The sequence below is a fragment of the Monomorium pharaonis genome, chromosome 2 (assembly GCF_013373865.1).
Source record: "Monomorium pharaonis isolate MP-MQ-018 chromosome 2, ASM1337386v2, whole genome shotgun sequence".
NCBI lineage: Eukaryota > Metazoa > Arthropoda > Insecta > Hymenoptera > Formicidae > Monomorium > Monomorium pharaonis.
In genome coordinates, this window is record NC_050468.1 from 21811958 (window position 1) to 21836129 (window position 24172).

Here is a 24172-nt window from a genome sequence, read left to right on the forward strand (position 1 = left end):
CGTCGGTTCACGTAATTGCGATGAGATCTGCTTGCCAGCTTGTAAATAGAGTAGGATGAGGCAATTCGCCGTACAACCGGCGAGTAATTTAATCGTATTCAAATGAGTAAAAAGAATGACAAACGTTCTTTTCTAACATGAGACGTCACTTTCGAGAAGGCCAAATTTGAGAATTCATCTAATATGCATGTGGGCTGAACATAACTTGACTGATTTATCTGTACACGGTGAGAATTTTAATAAAATTTGGCAAAATTTTAGTATATTTTATTAGAAATATAGTAAAATTTACTAAAATTTTGCCAAATTCTATAAAAATTTTAGTAAATTTTGTTAAAAGTATAGCAAAATTCTTCGAGGTTCACGTTGTCCCACAATTACCACGATTTTCAGCGTAATTTTAAAGATAAAATTCTCTCCGTGTATACTCATTGTTTCTGCTTGTCTTAGCGTTTGTAAATACGTAGTGGTATGATTAGAAAGAACATAAGCTTCTAGATTATTTTGTTCTTTATTACGTTGGAAAATTGCTGACGCGAAAGAAAGAAAGGCAACGCTCAACAAATGTTTACTCTCTTTGAAATCATCGGTTATCTTAATAATTGAAAAATTGCTCTCTGTGTATTTATATTACAGCAGAAATGTCCAATTGCCAAAAAGCCTCTGCTATAAGCTAGGTTTCCTTTCTCCGTAACTCGTTATGTTACATTACTAACGATTATTTCAGAATTGTGATTAAATAATCAATAGTTACAGTATATTTTTGAAATAACAAAAGTAATTTCTGTCAAATTTGTTCGGTGAAAGTATAAGAGTAAAGTGCAAAGAAATGAATTATTAAAGAAATATTCTAGAAACGTAATTGGACATTTAGCAAAGGACGAAGAACTACTTTGCGATACTGATCGGTTTATTAAGGCATCGTGTTGTCGCATGTTTGCGCATTTGCGAGTAATTTGGCGAACTGCAACCAACGTATTTACCTACATATCGCGCGGAATGGAATTTGATCGGTTATTTTTGCCGTAATGACCAGTCGCGCGAGAGCAGCTACGATGTTTGCCGAAAGAGCATATACTTATTTGCGCCCATTACAGGCTTGAGCCATATCTCGAGCGTGCGTTTTTGTAATAAGATTTATCGGGCCGTAGGCAGCGCGGCTGCCTGGATGTATCTCGCGCGGTCCCGCTTTTGGTTAATAACACAGCAGGTCGGGACGGAGCGGCAGATACAAATTGCGAGCGGTGCGCGCGGCGAACTCGCGCGCGAACAATGGAAGGGAACGATGCCGCGTCGGCGATTGTGCGCCGGGGCGCTTTGGAAAAATGTAAACGGAACGTTTGCTCGGCTTGGGGGATTTCAAATGGTACGGTAACGGACTGACGTTGACAAGTTTGCAATCGATAATCCTATAAATTCGCCGTCGCCGCCTCTCCTTCTCGTTCGAGCGCAAATAAATCGATGCGCTGCCACGCTCCGAGTCTTTTCGCTAATTAGCCCCTCCCTCCTGCCTTGTTCAGCGCGTGAAATGTCTATTTTTGAAATCCTGATCATTGTACGCCATTATTTTTATAAATATAACTTACAGTTTGTAAAAGAATATCTTTTGAGCTCGCTATTATACGTTTGAAGAAAAAAAATTTAATTTTATATATTTAATTAGCATATTAATAGAAACGCTTTTCTGAAACCGCATTTTAAGTCTAAAATCATTGGTATTATACGTTTAAATGAAAATACGTTTCTACGTATATATTGAGCGCATTTATTAGAAACGTTTATTTCAATATTTTTACGTGTCTTTTTAATAAATGATTATTCTTTTCTTATGTTGAATACAAAATATATTCAAAGATAAAATATAAGGAAAGAATATTTGTTAATAAGAAAAGTAACAAAAATAAACGTTTAAATAAATGTTTCTAATTAATGGAATACGCTAAATATAAACGTATTTTCGTTTAAACGTATATATGCGAACTTTATAAACGGTATAAACGGTTTCCCACAAATAAACGATTTTCTGGAACTAAATGTATAAACGTTTGACATTTACGTGTATAATCGTGAAACGGAATAATATATTGGAGCTCTTTTGTTTGGTGGAGAGATGTAGTTTGAGGATGTTCTGGCTTTACCATACCTGTTAAAAGTTACTGAACTTTAAAAACTGCATGCTAGCGCTTTGAGAGAGACGTTCTCTCCAGTTTTATTCTTTTTTTCTAATCAAGTATAAAAAATTTTAATGCAAATTTTAGTTGAAACAACTGCAAAGAACAAAACAACGAAAAATTTCGCTTATGATAATTTATGTAGCGCAAATGATTATATTACATTTTTTTGTAGTTTTTGGATAGATAATTTTTAACAAGTAAGTGAATCTAAATAAATTTTTGCATGAATAATTTATTAGATCAGATGTCAAATTTGTAAATAAGTACTACGAAACGCGATTTTAATAAGAATTAAGGTATTTATAATAATAATAGAACGTAATAATAGAACAATCTATGAAATTTTAATATTTTTTTTAAATGCTGCGATATGTGACACATCCTTAAAAAAAGTATTTCTCCACACCAATCATTCAGTGGACATTACCTCGTTTATGTTCCTTCCTCAGAACACGCGAAGGATCTAAGGGCGATTGGCGCGAACTTAATTAAGGTAATAACGCGAATCATCGTCTAATTAATACATAGAGCTCTTTTCGCGACCGTCGAACTCATTTTTATCGTTATGCCGGTGACAAAAAGTCGGCGAGTACCGTTCGGAATCCTCGATCCTTATCGCCGGGCTATTAAGTCTTTCGCATCGGCGTGCGGAAGAAGAGCATCCGCGAGAAAAGCTGTAACGGGGATTACGAGCCTGACGCCGGGTACTGCTCGGTCCGTCTTAATAGCTTCATTCGATCGCGAAGGGCCTGAGGCATAATTGATGGCCCTTCATTGTGTCCTGCGGCGAGAGCAGCGTTCGGTGAGCGCGGCAATAAGGGCCAATGTCTCTCTCTCTCTCTCTCTCTCTCGGGATGGGAAATTACCCTCTTGTGCGTTATTAATGGTTTCGTAAGCGCCATCTCGGTCAATAAGCAGCCCGACAAGCCAAATTCCTGTCACGTACGCATTCGGATATCGGGTGTATTATGTTTCTTCGCTACGCGCGTCGCAGCTCTTCGACAAATTCCCATATTAGCAATTAAACGCGTTTCCTCGCAGATGCGCGGGGAATTGCATCGATTATCCTTTCGAGTTTTCATTGCAGCGTATGCGAATATAAACGGGAGGTCCTTCGATTTTTTAAGCTACGAATGCTTTTCTTTAGGCACGTCATTTATTAATGCTTGGATAAATAAGTTTTCGTTTGAATCTGGAACTACCGTTACTTTTAAAAGCTCATCGCTCAATTCGACGTAGTATTTCGCAAGTGATTCCCTTTGACGCTATGTGTAACGCGATAGAAGGGTGAGAGACTCTCAGGTTCGGTGTCCTCCTTTGACAAAGAAATATTCAACGCGTCTCCGTGTCCCCTCCCGCGTCCGCTCGTAAAGATCAACGCGATTTTCGCTCACAGCGGGGGGCTTTATCACGGTTTCTACACCGATCATCCGTTTTTCCCAACAGGGCGTCGTGCCTCGTCGCCACCCTTCGGAAGCAGACGAAGACAAAGCACCATGGCATAAATAATTTATCCCGGAGGCGGTGCCCCGCGCGGCGTGACGCAACGCGGCGGGCGACGTCGACGGTGTGCGTTGCATTAAATATGAAATCCAATATAAACTTTCGAACGGTATAAACCTAGAGTACCATCTGGCCACTATTACGGCCGCGTCTACATTCCCAACAGCGCAACAGCGCGGCCCTCTAATCCTTTAATCAGTTCCCATTCTTCTTTGTAACATTAGGTGGTTCATTAAAATATATTAAACCCTGGGGGAAAGAGAGAAGAGAGTTGTGATTTTGTTTGGGGACTACATTTATCTCGTATTTGACGTTTAATTGAACAAGTTACGTAGCGCGCGACTTGACGAATGTAAAACTCACCTTGCCATATTTTTTTCTCCACAGGATGCAGAGACAAAGCCGGCGTAGCTCGGAGGTGGAGGTTGCGCTTATGCGCCCTGTAAGCACAGCTGGCTAATAGCCTCGGAGCCCGTCCCCGACACCCTGCAGCCACACCAGGTAGGAATCTTTCGTTTACCTTGTGTATGCGCGTTCATATACTCCGCCGTCGCGCGAGACAGTCTGCCGGTCCGCGTCTCTCGTGTTTTACTGCACAAAATCAGGATCGCCGGCCGTGTTCTCCCGAGCGTGAAAATATCCATGCTGCGCCCGCCCTTACACGCGAGGCGGTAATTAGCCGTTAATCCTTTCGCCCGAGAGAGATTAAGGAACGCTCGTCGAAGCGAGGTAAACTTGCGTCAGATGCTTGTGAATATGAAATTTTATATATATATATATATATATATATATATTCATTAACTAACGTCGCGCATGTGTACAATTAGACCGTTATTCATGAGTGTTAGTGCAGAGTACTTGGATATTTTAGGTTCATAAAGTATTTTTGAACAGGTTTTTTTTGTTGGAGAGTCAGTTTTTGTCAGGTCTTCTATATCCGTGAAAATAAACTGAGCGTTTTTTCTGGGTTCAACGCACTTTCTTAATTTCTTTCTTGAAATTATAGGCTTAAGCAGTGAACATAACTATTACCATTTGTCGTTACGAAGGAAATTTTGAAAGTGCCATTCGACCATTATCGCACGATAATGGAAAGAATACAAATAGACTCGTTTACATTAGAATTTCGTTTGGTTAGCAATGAGGTTAGCACTTTCCTTGAACTTTCACAGTAATGATTAAACCTGTGCCAATTGCGAATGTGCGATGGATTAAAAACACATGCAGCGATTGAAACAAACATTTTCAGCTGAGAAACTAACTTGAGACGATAAAAAGTAAAGTTGCAGAAAAATAATTTTTTATAATGTCATATATATTTGTTCTTAATATGAAATTCCAGTTGTTCCGTTATTTGTCACAGACATGTGTAAAAAATTCTCTTTTTTAGTATCGAAAAAAATAAAGCTCACGTCACATCAAATTTTTTAAATTTATCTTTTATTCGAAGATTCTGAGACTCAATTTGTACAAGAAACGCGTTATGGCTCATATATTCATAGTACCGATACTATCGATTTGTTGAAACTAACTGAGAGTAAAAAATATTCAGATGGCGTCCATTTATGTGATAAAATCGATCAAGCATGATAAGAGTTTATATTATAAAATATAAATAAAAATTCGAAATAATAATATAACTTTTAATGAAATTTGAGTTAAAAAGTATTACACAAGCAAGTTTTGTTTATATAAGAAATTTATAACATGTTTCTATATAAGTTAATTTTTTATTGTTATTAAGAAGTACGAAGGTGCAGAATTATTAAAATAATTAATTTTTATTATATAATTTTTTATTGTATAAATAAAAAGTTATTTTAATAATTCTGCACAAGAGCAAATATAAATAACTTTATATAATAGTGGCTTAATCTTACTTTAAATTACTGTGAAATGAATAATAGGTACATAACATATTAATTTTTCTTTACGAATCTTTAAATGTACAAACTCCAAAAACCCGTAATACATAAAAGCGTTTTATTAATTATTTTTTATTTTGTCAAGTTTTTCAAAATAAATGTGTACATTTTTTATTTGTTTAATATTTTTTTGGTTTCTCTTTATTTTTTCAGAAAATATCAGGTTAAATCTATATATTATACATAATGTGTCATTAGATAACAATAAATCATAGAACAATAATAATAATAATCATATATAATACGTATTTAATAACAATTACTTTTAACTGGGGTGCAAAAATAACTTCAGGTAATAATATATATTCCGGGAGTAACTTTATGTTTATTCCGGCTTTCAATGCGTTTGCATCTGAAAGTGTATAGTGCTTACCATACATTTACTATTGTAATGTAAAGCAACGCATATTTGGACCGGGGACGAGCACGTTATACGCAATTATAATACGCGAGAGGGACCGCGAATCGAGGCGATAATAAAAATATATATATACGGCGAGAGAATAAGAGAGAAAAAAAAAAGAGACGGAAACGGAATTTGCGCGATGTCTTCTTTCATGAATCCAGCGTGCGCATAAATTGCATAATGCAAATCAGCGTCGTTCCGACCGAAAGCTCCACGGGGGGAAAAAGATCTATCAAAATTCATGGCCACCGCCGGTGGATAGCAGCGGAGCTTTCACGTGTAAGCGCAACGACCGTTTCTTCCAGCTGCATTTTTCGGGCTCTGCGCAGCCCCGGATCGTCGCGCCGGGAATTCCCGGCATCGAATGGACCGAGGCACCTCTCTCGCCCTCGTTCCTCCGTGTATTCTCTCTGGGAAACAAAGTTTTATCCATCGTCGCCGAACTGGCGTATGCACGCGTCCGGCGGTGCCATTTCTCTCGATGCACGCCTCTGCTTTTCTCTGTCGCACAGACCGAGAGAGAGAGAGGGAGAGAGAGAGAGAGAGAGAGGGGCGCGCAGCAGCGGATGATGCATTTATTCATGTTTCGTCGCTTCTCCTTCATCGTGCTTCAAGGCACGCTGTCACGGAAACCGTAAGTGCTTCGTTTCACGCGCACATCTCTCTTTCTCTCTTCCCCTCCCCTGCGTTTCGCTCGCTCGCGAACAAGTGGGTGCTCATGTTCGCGGTTACGCGTTAAATAAATCTCGTTCTGTGCTAATCCACGAGTAGGTAGTCGGGCATTTTGCGCTTTCAATCGATGAATGTGCCACGTGCGTAGCGACCACCGTGCACAAAATCCACCGTAATTCGATGTAATTTATCCCGGATGTAATTTATTTCGGTTGTATAATACGGTCGGTATAATCTTCTCTGCGGGGACGCTCGATGTAACGCAAATGAACGTATTTAAGACAAATAAACGGGTTTATGGCTTCGTATAAAAGCGCGGAGATCCGTCTGTGTGTACGTATGTACTTTTCGACCGATGAAATCGCTATCGATGCGCAGTTCAATAGAAATGTTCTTGATATGAGAGAATTAAATAATCCCTTTCATGAAATTAATTTGATTTTTATGGATTTCGCGGGTGAGAGATATTTGCGGGGTTTTTTTTTTTTTTTCACGAAACGCAGAGAATTCCGACGTATTTGCATTTCTGCGTTATTTTCATTAATTCGCACTGCTGTGAGAGAATCGCCATTCAAACATCTTTCGATTAAGAACTCGTCTAGGATTTTCGGAATTTTGCTGATGAAAGCCCGTCAAGTTTCCTTGCGCGGTGGACGGCATTTTCCATTTTCTCGGTGCGATCCCACGCACCGAAATTGTTCAGGAAAACTTCGGCAATAAGTCGGCGGATCAACGGATTCTTTTCTTTTTACGCCTCCGTCTCAACGGATACACGTGCCGACTCGCTCACACGTGTTCAAATATCGAACGAATCGCTTCTCGGAAATAAGTGCGCGCGCGCGCGCGTTTAAGATGAGATATCTTTAATAAAATATCTACTGTCACCGATAGCATTTAGAGATTTTTGATAATAATTAATATTAAGTATGTGCAAAAGTTCTGTCGATTTAAAAGGCAATTTTCAAGTGTTTTCAATGTTCCATTATCCATTTATACAGCGCATCATCTTTATATTAATTCTTATAAAAGAAAGGATTTGATAATAGCTATTAATTGTTGAGTAAAATAATGACAATGAAATGCTTAATACAACAAAGAAAGATTTTTTAAATATTTAATAAGTATAATACATAATCAAAATTTAGAAAAGTAAAATTATTTTGGGTTGTATTAACCAATATGTAATTTCATTATTTCACTTAAATAAAGAGACAATAATTAATATTATGGGGAGCTCTCAATAAAAGTATGATAAAAATGATTTTTACCGTTGGTCGTATCGAAAGAGATGTGGTACACAGATTTTATAAAAGTATTCGCACACTGTCGTATTCGATAATCGTGCGCGAATGTCGGGGACGTATCCCATTTCGCCAGAAATCCTCGATAAACACGTTCGCCGTGCGCGCGAATCGGTGGTATCGAGTATCGGAGCGACCTTAGGATTTCGCGTAGAAGCTCGACGAGCGATTTCGAGCGTGAGAGAAAGAGAGACAGAGGTCGGCGGCATGCGAATGAAGGAGACAGTGGATTGCGAGGCGGAGCGAACGATCCCGCCTTGCATGAATATTCAATATCGAGAGCCGGCGTGATTTCGCAAGCCGCTACTCTTTATCGAAACTTTCTCGTCGCTCGGCACCGTCATCGATAACCGTCCGTGAAAGGAATTCCTTTTTTTTTCGTGATTTCGCGTCACGTCGCTCGGGAAAACCGATATGTTTATTCCTTTCTCTCTCTCTCTCTCTCTCTCTCTCTCTCTCTCTCTCTCTCTCTCTCTCTCTCTCTCTCATTGCTTATTTACATTTGCTATTTGTTTATTATTCTCCGTTTGTATATTACTGTTGGTTGGTTGCATATTAATTTCATACGCGAAATCAATATCTATGATCTCTCTTATTGCTGTTATGAAATTCTTCGACGTGTAGGATATTGACTGATAGTCGGTAGAAGAAACTTTTTCATTATCGTATTACATTAAAAGAGAACAGAGATATATTCAGATTTGACAATAATATTTATTTACTGTTTGTTCTCGCGATTGTTCGTTTTATTATAAATTATATCTACATTCCGAGCGTGCAAAATTGATAATTTTTTTTCTTCCACTGTCGCGACGAAATTCTCATTACGCGTGTAGGATTAATCGATTCGCTAACGAAGCGTCGACCCAGTTTTTAAAGTTGCACGAACTGAGTCGATCGCGGTAAACCGCGAGTTGCCATTTCAATTGTCTTTTGCGACGCTTAATTATTCGTGATTTTTTTCTGTTTCTTTCTTCTCTTTCTCTCTCTTGTCTTTTTTTGTGTTTAATCTTCAAAAATTTAGTATATTTATTTATATCGATCGATATGTCGATCGCAGGTGTCGATTAAAAATTCACGCCATTAAAGTGACGGTAGAACGTCGTATTGATTTCCCAAATGCTTTTTCATATTCTCGTAATACGATTACTTTTTTTTATAGAATGGCGTAGTAACTCGAATTCAAGAAGTTCAATGTAAAATTTTTCTAGTTTTTTTTAAACGGGAAATGCCGACCACACATTTTCCATCTTTGAGATTGCACTGTTGTCATGACACATGATCTTTAAGTTCAGTAAATTTTAATTATAAAAAGCTTTTTGAAATAAAACGAGTAAAAAATAATAAACAATTAATATAAGTTATTTTATTGCTAAATCAATCAATTATGTTATTTTATTAAGGTAATAAGTAAAGTTTTGGTAAATAAGTTGTATCAAATGAAAAAAAAAAAAAAAAAAATAGAATTTTACGAAAGTTAAGCATTGTGCAAAGTACTTCACTTGTACATTTGCAATAGAATTATTAAGGTTTGCTCACTCATGGGGATAGTTTTCTAGAGTGTACGTAAAAGCGAAAATTTGGCGGATTAATTTCCCGGGAATTTCAATCGTGCTTGTTTGCCGGGAGCGGAAGGACATGTCAGCTGCAGCAGCCGTCGCCGCTTTTGTATGCATGCTTGCGGAGACTGTGCAACGGGGAAATTCGGGCCTGGTGTCGATCGTCCGCAGTAGCTGGACCAGGAATTTATCCAAACGCGCGCTCGCGCCTGCCGATATTAGCAACAACAATTGGTGATAACCGCGCCGATAAACGCGCCCGTTGAACGACGTGCGGTCAACGCAGCGTAACGAAACGCCGTTTTCGATGAAACAATGCGGGACGACGAGCTTTTTTTGTTTGTCTCTCTCTCTCTCTCTCTCTCTCTCTCTCTTCCTCTCTTGATAACGCACACGTGACCACTTTTTGCGCTTTGACAAACAAGGTATGCATTTCTGTGCGGTTGTTCAGTTCTTTCCTCTCTTCGTACAGAAAAAAATTAGTCTCAAATCTACAGTTATTGCTTCACATGTAAGTAAGAATATAAAGTCACCTTTAAAGAATTTGATAATCTTAAACAGATATTTTATCAAGAAAAGAAAATTTTAATTATTGAACATTAATTTTCATTGAATTGAAGGAACAAATATTGGATAAAAGTTACATTCTTTAAACAAAGAATTTTAACAATAGAATCTTAATACTATTATTATTAAAACAATTACATATTGTGCGCTTTAGATGATATTATAATATTGAAATAAAAAAATATTTTGCTCGAATTTAAGATTATTAAACTCTTTAAAGATTTTATTTTTGCTTATACACATAAGACAATGATCATTGAATTGATACTAATTTTTTTGTACGTAAAACTAATCGCCATAAGATAAAGTCCAGTTGATCTTTCATTTTTTATCATACACGGAGAAAATTTTATAGTAAAAATTATTATGTACGATAGTAGCTACGGGTCATAAGAAATTTCAGAGTATTATACCATAAGTAGTATAAATGCTATGATAATTTGATAAAGAACGTAGTAAAAATTTTCATAATTTCTTTCTTGGCCCGCGCTTACTATTTACCATAGTAATTTTTATGAAATTCTCTTCGTGTACGTAAAGAGTAAGGAAGAGGCAGAAAATTAGTGATCTATAGTTAATTTGATGGAATGTAGGAGTAGCGTATTGCCCCGTGAGAATATTTTACTGTCAATAACAGCGGATTAATTACTGATCGCTCGGCGATAATCTGGTGACGAATCGATAACCGGAAACGATAACTCTCGTGTCGATTGGTGAACACAGGTGGTCTATCGTGGCCGTAGACGTGACCGCGGGCTCTATATGTTGTATCGATGATGCATTTGCGCCAATGCGAATCGAGTACGATACGTACGTGCTCTCGGGGACCGGGCTGTAATTATTTGCGTCACCGAATCTGTAAATCGTCGCCATCACTCGCCGACGACCGTAAAACTAAAGCGCCGAACTCGCCGCGCGGTTATGAATTCTTTCTCGCCGCGCGTTGTAGTGAAAATCTATTTTGCCCGCTCGAAATTTCGTGGCGGAAGATGACACACGCGCGACGACTCGCTGCACTGCGCCGTGTCGCGTTCGTTATTTATCGCAAATTCAGGGAACGAGCCAGAAATATACACGAGTCACCGCCAGGAAATGGACGATTTATTCAGGAGGTTTATTATTGTCCGTGTTAATCTCTCCGCTCTCCAAATATATATTTCTTATAATCTATAATCGGTATGTATAAAGTTTTACCTTACTCTTTATATTTCGGGAACAGTTCGAAATGGTGAAAAAATCGCGATATATGTACTTGATTATTTTGAGAGGCTATTTTTTTTTTTGAAAGAAAGATAATCCTGCGATTTTCACAATTTTGAATCGTTCTCGAAATATAAGGGAATAGAGAAAGATTTTATAGACACTTTGTATATTTAATCTATTTATTTATTTAAATATCGCAAATATTTTATAAAATGTGCAAGATATTTTCAAAACCTTATACGTCTCTCGGGATGCTAGAGGTGACAATTTCTCTTTTCTGTTGCGTTTTCTTATTTTATATATAAAATGAGTGTCGATTTCGCGCAATCCTTCATCGATCGTCGGCGCGATCGTCGTAAATCCAGATAATCGGAGAACAACTGAAAAACCGCCGCTTGTTCCACTTGGACTGCGCGCGTTCGGGTAGAGATTTACTCTCTTACGCTTCGGATCCTAAAAGAAACGCAAGTAACGTTTATTTACGAGCGCTGATTGTGACGAAACCGGCGTGATGGCCCGTAAATCCATCCGCTGAGTAATAACGAGCCCGCGAGTGCAACTGCGGGCGAGACCTGGCCTCTCGTTCTCCACTCGTTCGCTCTCTTCTCGACTCGTTTCGTTTCCGATGCGACAGTCGCCGGCGGGATCCAATCGATCGTCGTCTCGTTTTCATTCGGCCGCGTGACAACGTTTGCGATCGACGTGTTATCTCCCGACGCGTTCGCTCGATCGTATTGCGTCAAAAGACGCGCGGCGCTCACGAACGAACAGATAGTTATTATTTTATTCAATTTTTCGACTCACCAGACTGAATCAAGTGACTTTTGAAATGGAAAAGTAGAAATGGAAATCTAAAATCTTCTTACAGCAAGAAACCCATTTATTTATGGAATAATTCAGCTTAATATTCATGTTAATACTATTATTTATTAATATTGGATTAATATTATTACACGATTGTATACACTGTAAAAAATGTAAAATTACATAAACGTGTAAAAATCACACAATTTATAGTGGAATATATGGAAATTTATTAGTATTTTTGTCTCTTATGTGTAAATGTGCACTCACAGAAAAGATTTCTGGAGCTAATGTTATTACTCTTTGATCTATCATAAAATAGGATCGATATAACGCCAATCATATTTATTATTAAAGATGAAGAAATATTTTATTCTTAAATGGAAAGTTCTTAAATCTAGAATAAAATGATTTTTGATGTTATCTTATTAATTTTCTTAGAATAATTTAGTATATAAATTTGTGACAATGTTGTTCCAGATTTAAAAAGATTTCCACTGTAAATTGTGTAATATACAAATACTATTTAAGTGATTTTACCATTTTTCTAATAGTATATGTACTTTGATATAATAATAATAAAGGTATTCTTCTTCCGTGTGCAGTGCACTTGTTCCTCTAAACTAGCGATAATTTATAAATTTATATGAACGTCCTATTTCTTCAGGAGACTTTCATTTCAACTTTCTCTAAGAAAAATTCGTTTTTACTCGTTGCTTACGAGTCGTAATTCATTTTCTCCTGTCCTGTTTTCATGCAAGAACTTGAAGCGAGCCTTCTCGTGCTCCACGTTGGATGTCCCAGCCTTTCCCCACGTGCCGAGCGCGGTGAAACTTGAAATTATGCGAGCACAGCTGGCAACCGTGAATTTCGGCTTTACGCGTGAAAACGTACATACAAGTCACGCGCGTAGACGTAGCTAGTTATCGCGGCGAAGAATAATCCCGCGTGCGACCGTACGTATAAATTCAAATGACTCGTTGCACCGTAAAGCGACGCGTGAATATTCATCGGCTCCGGCCTGGATTACCGCACCCCTCGTCCCCGCGGGACATGTGTCCGTGCCCAGTACACGAGAGAAAGGGAAGGAAACAGGATTGGTTGAGGTTCGTTTACACGCGACATTTCGGAAGAAGTTTAGAGGAACCACAGAAATGCCTCATTTTGCCCGAATCGGCGAAATACGAGAGCGAATTGCGACACGTTCTTTATTCTGAATGTTTCTTTTAATGTTTAACATTTTTTTTAACATTGCGACATTTTTCCGATTTCGATAAATCTTCGCTGTTTTCGCGTTTTTCCGATAACACTGTTTGACAAATTCAAATTTATTTTTATAATCATTTTTATACACTTTTTGTCATTGAAAACAAATTTTTAAATAAAATTGGTTTAAACTGTCACTTATTGAGTCATTTTAGCTAATTTAGCTCAAAAGTACTGAAAAATGCTATTTTTGGCACTTAATTTAAAAAAAGTGACGTGATAGAACAATTTTACTTACGGACTCGTTTTCAGTGACAAAAATCTATAAGACTAGATTAGTTTGTGATCTGTTTTTCATGTCGAACATTGTAGTTTATTCGCAAAGATATTTGTCGAAGGAATGTGTCGTTCTTCTATCTGTTTGCTTAAGTTGCATATTATTGGTAAGCAAAAGGTGATTACAAGGCGAATCACTTCTCGAGTTACTTCGCTCGCTGATAAATATTTATCAGCATTCGCATAGTTTCTCAACGAAAAGTGGCTTCAACGAAAAGCAGCGAAACCCACATCGGCCCGAGAGGATTCAGCGTTATGATCTTTGGGATTAAATCGCGCCTTCGCTAATCTAGCTCTTTGGCGTCATTGCGGATGTGCAACCACGATCGTTGTTGCAACTTGATACCGTGAAAAAGAGTCATCATAACTTTTAAATTGGGAATTTCGAAAATGTATATATTTTACGAGTTTCGCAAATACTACAAAAAGATTTTTATGTAACTTTAACTTAGCATAAATCTTGCATATTTTTTGTACAGGAAAGCATGTCAAATAAAATTATTATTAATATAAACTTTAATATTCATGCACGAAGATGAAAGCAAACCGAGAAAAAGTTATTAATTTGACTTAATCTTTCAACTTGATTAAATTTCTTTAATTTAAATATTTATGTATTTCAGTTAATAATGTAAATATTTGAAATAAAGTTCGAGTATTTTACGTATTTATGTTAGGTACATAAATTTAACTAAAGAAATTTAATCAAGATGAAAAATTTATTCAAATTAACTACATTTCTATCTCAGTGCGTGCTTCTTAAGTTTAATTTTGTCCGTCTATAAATTGCCAGACATCTAATAAAAATAATTCGATCGGAAACGATATTTTAGGTCTCAAGGGACGCAAAATATGTTAGGCACTTTTTCATTTTGCCTCCACGAAAATTGCCGAAGATCGTTGATGCAAAAAACGCTTTTGCATGCAAGATAGAGTAAATAACGGAAATGAAGCGGAGCGGTATCTGCACGTCGAGATCTTTGCGACTCGAAGGAAATGCAACTGCATTAGTCTGGCGCTAATGCGGGCACGCGGTGTCTCCGGCTGAGAGATTCGAGTGGGGTAGATCAGAGTGCAGCGAATTGGCCTTAATATGGCTGTAATATCGTTTGCATTATACCGTTCGCCGTTTTCACAGTAAAACCGGTTTTCGTCCGTCCGTCCGAGTGTACACTCTCAAACGCCCCGTCGTCGTTTGCGTCTACGATAAGCGCGCGCGGTTCTACATGCGGCTGAGCTGTTATCATTGTCGCTATTAATTTGCGGAAGATTAGTGTGACTGTGCGACTTAGGGTCGGTTGTTCCAGATAAATATATGTTTGTCTTTATTTATTTAAGAAAAGAAATGAAGATGGACACGTGCTTACCTGGTAGGTAAGTTTATCAAGAAGTTGGAACAACCAGCCCTTAAACGATCATTACAACGATTGTCGATCGCTTCGTCGCTAATCACTCAGCGAAATTTAGTTCTTATGTTATCGGATAATGCGTTTACTTCACAGCGTCAGTAATGCGGAAAACAATGATTGAATTACATATTAATGGAATAAAATGTGAATAGCATCGAATTATGTTATACACATTATTATAAAGCGACGTTACAATATTGATCGGAAATATTACGAAAGTTATTATTTGCGAGAAAAAAAAAGCTTTTGCAGCAAAGAAGGAAAATATCCCGAGATAAAAGTTGAAAGGCATGTGGATTTCACTTGTATTTAAATAGTTGGACTCGCTGCGTAACAACGTTCGTTAAATCTCGCTGAGAAGTGCCAGGTTTGCAGAAGGTTTACGCTCCTCGAAGGTCGACGAAGATAGAATTCAGAAAAATATATCCGCGACGCGGCGCACGGCGGTGATTTACTCAAGCTTACGAGGTAAAATGATCGCGGCAATAAATCCGAACGGATCTCGAGACCGAATCTGTAAGCGAGGTGGATGTATGTAAATAAAGTTCTCGGCGGCTTCACTTTCGTGAGCGCGTTAAAAATCTCGGCGCACTTTTCTTCCGTGTCTTTGAAAATCCGGACGTCTTCGGAAATCGAGTCGACGTGAGACCCGAGTCCACTTGCAATCTGGTAAAAGTCTTCGACCCTTTCTCCCCGTTTCTCTCTCCTTGCTGTAACGATGCGCCCGAGGACTCCATTGCACTCGGCCGCATCGGGACACTCCACTTTACGAAAGCGGGAACAAGCGAGCCGGAAGAGAGACAAACTCTCGGTAGACAGTAGAGAAAAATTGATAAGAAACGCGATATCGTCAACGGCAGTTGTACTATTAACCGTTTTCCAGACGTATCGGGAAACCAATTGAAGTAGAAGGGATGAGGAAGCAACGTAAAGTTTTTAACGACGCCGAGATCGCATATCGGAGAATGTTTCGAACGCAATCGCTCTTTTCGAGAAAGAGAGTGAGAGAGAGAGAGAAAAGGGGGGGGACAGGAAGAAATCGAACCCTCGAAGTTTGGAAAATATACTCGAAGAAATAGATAGGGCGCTTTCCCATTACGCGAAATACCTTATTAATTTTAATTGACTTTATCGTCGCTGCGGAGCGAGCACTCGCGACACGACGGTGCCCACGGAAGCGCGAGAGAAGAGTTCCGTATAGCTTCCCATTTAGGGATGTTAACGATTTTAACTATCTACCAAGAATGCGGGAACGGGGGAGGGAATGAAATCGCGCCGATATTTCGTTAAATCGTCAGGCAGGTCGCTTTCTCCTTTCGCGAACGATATTCTTGAAGTCCCGGAATTTTCATTCAGGCGAGGTATACACGTGCGGCCGAGATCGATCGATGTGCAATAATTGAAATCAATTAGTAACTCGTAGCGCGAATTAATTTTGCAGTAGACTCGAGATCTTGGAGTGCGCGCGACGTAGGTCGGTTGATAAAGCGCGCCGTGCTCGATTGATCGAGAAATCCGAGCGCAAACTCCCGATGGCATGCAATATGCTGCGACGTCCTGCTTGCCACCCCCGTGGAGCGAGAGACGAAAGGGACGGAAGGATCGCATCCTGCGTCCCTGAAAGGCGCAATGGGGAGAAAGTCTCTCTGAAAGTCTCCGCTTGTCAAAACTCTCCGCGCGCCCCCGTTTTTAATGAATATCCCGCGAATGGAAAAGAAATATTCCGGGAGTTGCCGCGGCTTTGTCTTTGGGATTCGACGACGAGACAGACGTTTCGTTTTAATCATGCCGGATCATTGTCATGTTTCGCGGAACAACGTGACTTCCCTGCCGAATTATTGTACCGACAACTCGCGACGTTGAATTCGCGAGCCGTCGGTTGTTACCCGGAAATTCGAGTTTCGTAAGCACACGCGATTTCGTTCGGAGTACTTTTTGCTTGCTTGCAAATTGTGACTTAAATTAAATGTCGGCGCGAGAGCAATGCTTTGGCTCCGAAAAAACAATTTTAAACGAGCGTGTGTACCGAGAAACAATTTTTTTTGTCATGTAGTGTATTTATTTTACTGTCATCCTCAAGTTTAAGTAAAAATTCTGTATAAATATTAGCAAGTATAAAATATATTTTTTACATATTTATAAGATATTTTTTTATCAAGGAAATGATAAAATAAATAATATATTTATATTTATATTTAATATAATATATTTAATGATAAATTTTTTTCAGTTCAATCAATTTTTTATACATTAAAAAAATCTAGATCGAAAAAGTAGGTCAAGACGAATTAATATTGCAGTTTCCGGGAATTTAGTGATGTGAGTCAGTCTACAAGTAGACATCGCGCTCTCTCCGAGTAGATTTCCGAGTAGAGATTTTAATGCCGCGAAGCATCTTCGAAATCTATTATGCAGTATTAACGAGCAACGCATACAACGACGGCGCAATTGCACAAATAATACCTCATTATTTTATAATTGTGGGTATCGATCGCCGAACTGACCCTTGCAATCACGAGGGTTAATCGCTTGCGATTCAATCGATATCGATGAAAATCTTGAACGTAAGGCATCCTTTCGTTATCTCGATCGATCGGAAGTTCAATCGGTGATTAGATCCGTGCAGCCAGGGGAAGATTGTCGTGGTACATAAACGATTTTCTCCTCATTTGTTCCGCCGCTCGTCGGCGAATTTATCGGGAATCTTTGCTGCCGTGTCGTAAGTTCGTCTAAACTGCAGGCATAGCCTAAGGATCCCTGCGCAGGTTACATGTACTTAGTAACTCTTCCTCTCTTGTTTTAATAGTAAATTTCCGATAATTCCTACTACGGTTCAGATCCGGTATTTAGGTATACATTATAATATTTTACGGATTCCACAAAATATTTAATGTATAAAGACTTAACGATGAAGGCAATAATTTAATTCATTCCCTTCGGCAGTTTTGCCTGATGTTACAATTTTCTCTCTCTTCAAGATTTCCTTAATTATGATAATCTTTTTAATTTATCATCACATCCGTCATAGATTAGTTATCCTGCGGTGCGATATTTTTTGTAACATTTATAAATTGAACAACACTTGTAATTCTTATTGTTGCCATGAAGTGAGATAAAACAAGAGAATATTAAACTTGAAGGTTGACTGAACTGGCAATCTTTTTTTATTGATAGAAATTACATTTAATACAACGTTTCGACCAAAATTCCGGTTCTTTTCAATCAATATAATGACAAAATATTAAATTATAGAGTGACGTGACAACAGTAACGTGTTATTTTTTAGATATTAGTGAAATCAAGAAAATTTGGTCAAATTTAATAAGCCACAAAGTTAAAAAGTTAAAAAAATAAAAAAGTTAAAAGATCTTAAAACTCAAGTGTTATTTTTATAAAGATCAAGAATAAAGGAATATGAGTGTCTTCGTTGTATCAACTGCATTTATCTTGTTAAATTTATAAAGTGCAGTGTCAATTCTCCACACAGGAATTTTGATCGAAACATTGGGTTAAATATAATTTTTATCAATAAAGAATTGTCAGTTCAGTCGATCTTCAAGTTCAATATTCTTTTTATAAAGTTACATCTTAGCATATGTGCAAGCACGCAAATACTCTAAAGAATATTGGTAAGATTTATCTATTTTTATCTAATCTGGAAGCATCAAAGATAAAACATAATTTTATCGCGGAAATTGAAGAAAATAATGGTGAGATTTATTTCTTTAAATCAAATTAAAGAAAGTAATTGATGATTAAACATGAACGAGAAGCGAATCGAATTTTTATTATTCTTTTTTTTATCCTGCAAAATTTCTTTGCATTTTGTAATGTCATCGCTCGAAAACTCATTTTTCGTTTCTAGTTAGAAATCATTTCGCACGCTTCTATCGAGAAATGCAAACTTTTTATTCAATCTTTAAGTGAAATTATTTTAATAATAAATTTTTTTCCTTTTCTTTCTTGTCTCTTTTAATCTGTCTTTTTTTCTTAATCATCCATAATTTTATTTGCGCTGATTTGGCGATTGTGGTTGAATTTAGAGAACTCCTGTTATATTAACTCCTAACCTTTATTGCATTTTTTACACAAATAACGTGTCTGTAATTTTATTGTATTTATGAAATTATTTCGCAAAATTGCCATAGAATTAGAAATGACTCCAGTCATATATCTATTTCTTATGAAACAATTATTAAATACTTTATTTAAAAGTTTGAGAAAAGTTAAAAATAGTATTAAAAAGTAATGGAATTACTAATACTGTAAGAGTATTTTTGAAAAATACTTTTACAATAAAAATCTATTTAATAAAATATGGAATAACTTGTGAAATAAAACATGAAGTGATTAGTATTATAGAAATAGAAAAGCATTTTTTACATCATTGTTAGGAAGAATACTGTTTAGAGATAATCAGAGATTTTCCAATTGATTCTTGATCAGAAAGAGTTTTATGACCTTTTTTAAATCATGAAGCTCCTATAAGTGAAGTCGATATATTTCGCTTAGTTAGAGATGAAGTTAGAAAGGACCGCAATTAAAAGCACCGCCTGCAGTCTCGCAATTCCTTATTGGTCACGGCCACGATCCCCAGTGGAGTTTCCCCCAAGATCTAATTATACACAAGCACAGGTGAGGCGATCGTCGACTAATGATGTTTACAAGCTTTCGTCGAAGTTCCGAAGACTGAAGTAGTCGCGGAACTCTGTCGCGGCCTGATTTAAAGCTTTACACTTTACGTAGTTCTGATTTAATCCTCCTCCTCCTCCTCCTCCTCCTCCTCCACCTCCTCTCTCTTTCTCTTTCTCTCTCTCACTGCTTGACGATTTTAATCCCGCTATATTCTGACTTTGATCACGCTGCTCTTTGCTGGCAGAATTAGGGCATCTTTAGGATTAAATAAACATTTGTGATCTCTTTGTAGATTTTGCCGTCTAATTAAAATCCATCAGTTTTATTAACATCAATATAGAAGTACAAAATATTCGTTAGTTCATTAAGATCGTTGTTTGCTGATAAAATAGTTTTGTAAAGCTTTAGATTTCAGAAGATACGCGTATGTATATTAGGAAAGAGTTACATTTAAACCGGCAAATCCCGGTAGATACACGGTTGCTCTATTGCATACAACAGTCTCCGAGAGATGAGAAATTGCCGGGATACGCGTTGAACTCGGGATACGGCGTTTCCAGGGTTAATACCACTATACCTTCTAAAGCAGATATAAAGCGCCTCTCCGCAGTGGCGGTTTTCTTTCGTCGGGAAATTGTAGTCAAAGAGAGAAGAAACGGCCGCCTACAACGACCGACACGGGACAAGCGGGTGTTTAATATTTAAACACTGCGCGCGACACCACTCCTAAATATTTATATCGCTAGTCCTTCTTCTGTTCCCGCATACCCTCACACCCTCGCGTTTCCCATGGTTGTTTGTAGGTCGGTAACAAAATTGCCAGCCTTAAAATCGTCCCCCCCTCTCTCTTCTCCGTCGTGCCTCAGTTGCTTTCTCTCTTTCTTTTCCCGTTCTGCCTTTCAAGTTTATTTTTGTGACTCTCGACGTTTTTTCCGTAGAACTTGGTTCGTGGGGAAAGCGACCTCTACTTTCGTTATTCCATAATGTGTTTCTTTTAACACGCAAAGTGATCTGTATTTTACTTGATATTACAGTCTCTATTTTTTGTACTTCCGGCAAATTTAGTCGTAATTTTAGTTCGTAACCTTCTGCTGGTTAAAATTAGGTACGAGAAATAAAGAGTAATTGCCATTTTTCGGCCAAAGCGGATCTTGGTGCTTAATATTTTTTATGTTATTATTAAAGATATTTTCCAATTTTATAAACTATCTTTAGGTTTATATAAAGAGTATATTTGTGCGAAATTATGTGAAATAAAAAAAAATCATTTTTAAACTTATATATTTTTTATATTCGCGTGCATGTGCACAATGGCTCTTTCAAAAGCTGCAAATAATTATTAATAAACAATTATTTTCAGTTTTGCTTGAAACAAGTTTTGAATTTTATCATCACGAAAGAATCTTCCGAATGAAAGATCAATTTAACCGTTTGCAAATTATTTTCATTCATCATTTTTTTTTTTCAGATTGCTATCATACGACTCAATATACAGCTACATTAAACTCAAATTAATCTACATTTAGATCGCTGTTAAATTTACAGCCACCGTCGACGATCGGCGTCCATTAATTGCCGTGATTATCCGTATATTTTTACGATCCTCTCGCGATCGCGTGGTGCTTTTGTTACCGCTAATACGTTGATTAATGCTACCAGACTCTACATACAGTGACTTGCACCGAGCAACACCATCCCGCCCAGGTTCTACGCAATTAATTCCACCATACGTCCCATGCTCCACCCTTTCCACGTCCTCTTCGCATGTCTTAATCAATGCACGCGGGGAAAATTGCTTCTTATATTGCAAGCGTGTTGCGAACTGGTGATCGCGTGCGAGTTAACGATCGTGACCGCCGCGCGGGTTCATGATCGTCGCCCGAGCGATCGTGATTATCGACGTATCCGTGTTAACTTTGTAGCTTTCACGAACCGTGGCCGACACGCTTTCTCAGTTAATCGGCTCGGAACGATCGCGCGGAATAAGGGCTGAAAAAAAGAACTTGCAACTTCATGGATGCAACCGGGACCCGAGATGAAAACCTCGCGGCGAACCTCGAAACGAATCGGATGCAAGTAATCTGAATAAGACCATCACGTTTGCGACCTGCAATAGTTTCCTTATCGTATCTTAAAACCCCGTGTCTCGCCTTAGATTAGGAGCGATTACATTATGTCCGAACAACCGGTGATCTAATCCAGTCACCGGCATTGTTCCCTCGGGAATTATCGCTCCCGCAGTAACGAGCAATACGCAGCCGTCCTGTCGCCATTGTTTTTAATATTCATGTGCCAGTTAATTCGCCGACGTGTTACGATCCTGTCCCGTAACATCCTCGCGACAATGGGGAACATTACATATACGCTTACGGGCTATGCTAGATTACGTAAAAGCGTATAATGAAACGAGCATAGGACGGTACGTAAAATCAGAGTATCACTTTGTGAGACGCTTTAACTACTTCACCGTAGAATGCTAAAATTTTTGCACAAGCACTGCTTTTAATACTACATTAAATCTTTTAAGAGTATTGTCTTTTTTTTTTTATTTCGTATCTACGCGTGTTCATTTCACATTTGTTTATGTTGTGTACTTGTTTGAATGATATATCTAATAAAACGTAGAACACACAGTTTAATTTTTATTTTTCACGTGCATAAATTAGTCAAGAACTGAATTACGACAATAAACTCATCTGCACACTGATAAATAAATATACGAAAATTTATTATACTTGACGTAATTATTCTTAATGTAATTTTAATTAATTAACACACTTTTGTTACATAAATTTATGTGACGGTAATAAAACGGAACGCTAGTGATTGATATTATCGGAAATTGATAATTGTGAGAAATATTGAATAAAAGCATGTTTTTCATACGAGTCGGGAAAACGACTTAAAAATTGAAAATTGCAAAAAGCAAGATGTGCTCTTTTGTGATAATATCTGAAAAAGTTAGTTTTATGTAATGTCACTATTCAGTCATGTCATTATATGCTAATGCCGCAATTGTATGAAAGGCTTGGCGTTAATGTTTACCTTTCCTTACGCAACAGACCGAACGCATGGGATTCGATGTACGACTTGATACATACGTGTGTACGATTGTTTTAGATCGTTATAATTTAATCGAGTTGTAGGAATTTCAGATAATCTGCGCGCAGAGAGAGAGAGAGAGAGAGAGAGAGAGATGCGCGCGACAATGTGTACATTGATTAGAAGCGATTGTGTTGTTCGCCAATGATATTCCAAATTTCTGTTGAAGGAACTCTAGAATCTCTCTCTCTCTCTCTTCCTTCTATCTTCCTTTCTCCTTCCCTATCATATTCCTGATAATACTCGCATAAACAAACGTCGTTCACGCAGGAAACAGCCGTAATACTCTCGACGATTGCTTGTGCATATTCTATACGTAATGGATACATATATTGCGAACATTTGTCCTTTCGCGAATATCCCAGTGTGCTGTATCGAGTGAAATTTATATCAGTATAACACAGCGGTGCGATGCAATAAAAATGCAGATTAAAATGGAAATGAATACAATTGGAGATGTCTATTTACGAAAGGGCGCTCAGAGTTGTAAAATTTGGAAATGTCATCTAGAAATGTAATTTTATGCCATTGTTGCCCTTTAACGGACAATGATTAAACTAACTACAGATCAATATCCATTGTAATTATCTTTTTATTGCAAATAACAGACTGTATACGTATATCAAAATAATATTGAAATATTTAAATTATTTTTGAATATATTAAATGATTAAATATGATGTGTTAGAGAGAAAATAATGAATAATAATTTTATTTTATTTTAATGTCTCATTCCGATTGTATATGCGTGTATGTCCGGTATAGATCTGATTACGGATGGCTATTCTAAGTTGACTAATTGTCAACTTCCATTTCTGCCGTGTGGAAAATATGTGATAGACGGCTCTCGGCGTTGTTTCTCGGTCGACCTCAATTTTCTCGTGGACAGGTTTATCAGGGATCTAGGTCTCCGGCCGATAAACTCGATATACACGCGTCGGCGACGATGACCAGGACGTCGGCTCAACTCGTGCTCGACGTATCGATCGTGTTACCATGACGAGCCTCACGGCCACGTAGTTTTGATAATCCATTAAAGTTGAGTACGTTCGATCTCAGGACCGAATGAATTCGCTGTTTCGTTCGTTTCACATCGATTACGCGATTACATTGTCAATCTTATTTAGATCAGTCGTGTGGAATACCTTTTTATTTATTGAATCTCTTGACATCCATAAAGTTTCGTAACAATGCTGATTTATATTATGTTGCTGTGTATATCCCTCGCAAATTATGTTTACATATGTTTAAATACGTACATTATATTTACATGGAGAATTTATTCAGTAATTTCTACGGTAATTTGTACGTTACGAATGACATTTGAATATTTTGTGTTGCTTTTACATTTTGTGTAATCATGTTAACCA

General features: G+C 37.6%; 1 protein-coding gene across 2 annotated transcripts in view; it reads left to right on the forward strand.

Annotated features, from left to right (window-relative positions):
• The window catches only part of LOC105834483 (mucin-5AC), a 188535-nt gene that overhangs the window by 115206 nt on the left and 49157 nt on the right, over positions 1 to 24172 (forward strand). For both annotated transcript variants that reach the window (XM_036283290.1, XM_036283289.1), the window contains one exon: positions 4065 to 4178. The gene's annotated coding sequence lies outside the window, so the exon portion shown is untranslated. The remainder of the gene's footprint in view (positions 1 to 4064; positions 4179 to 24172) is intronic.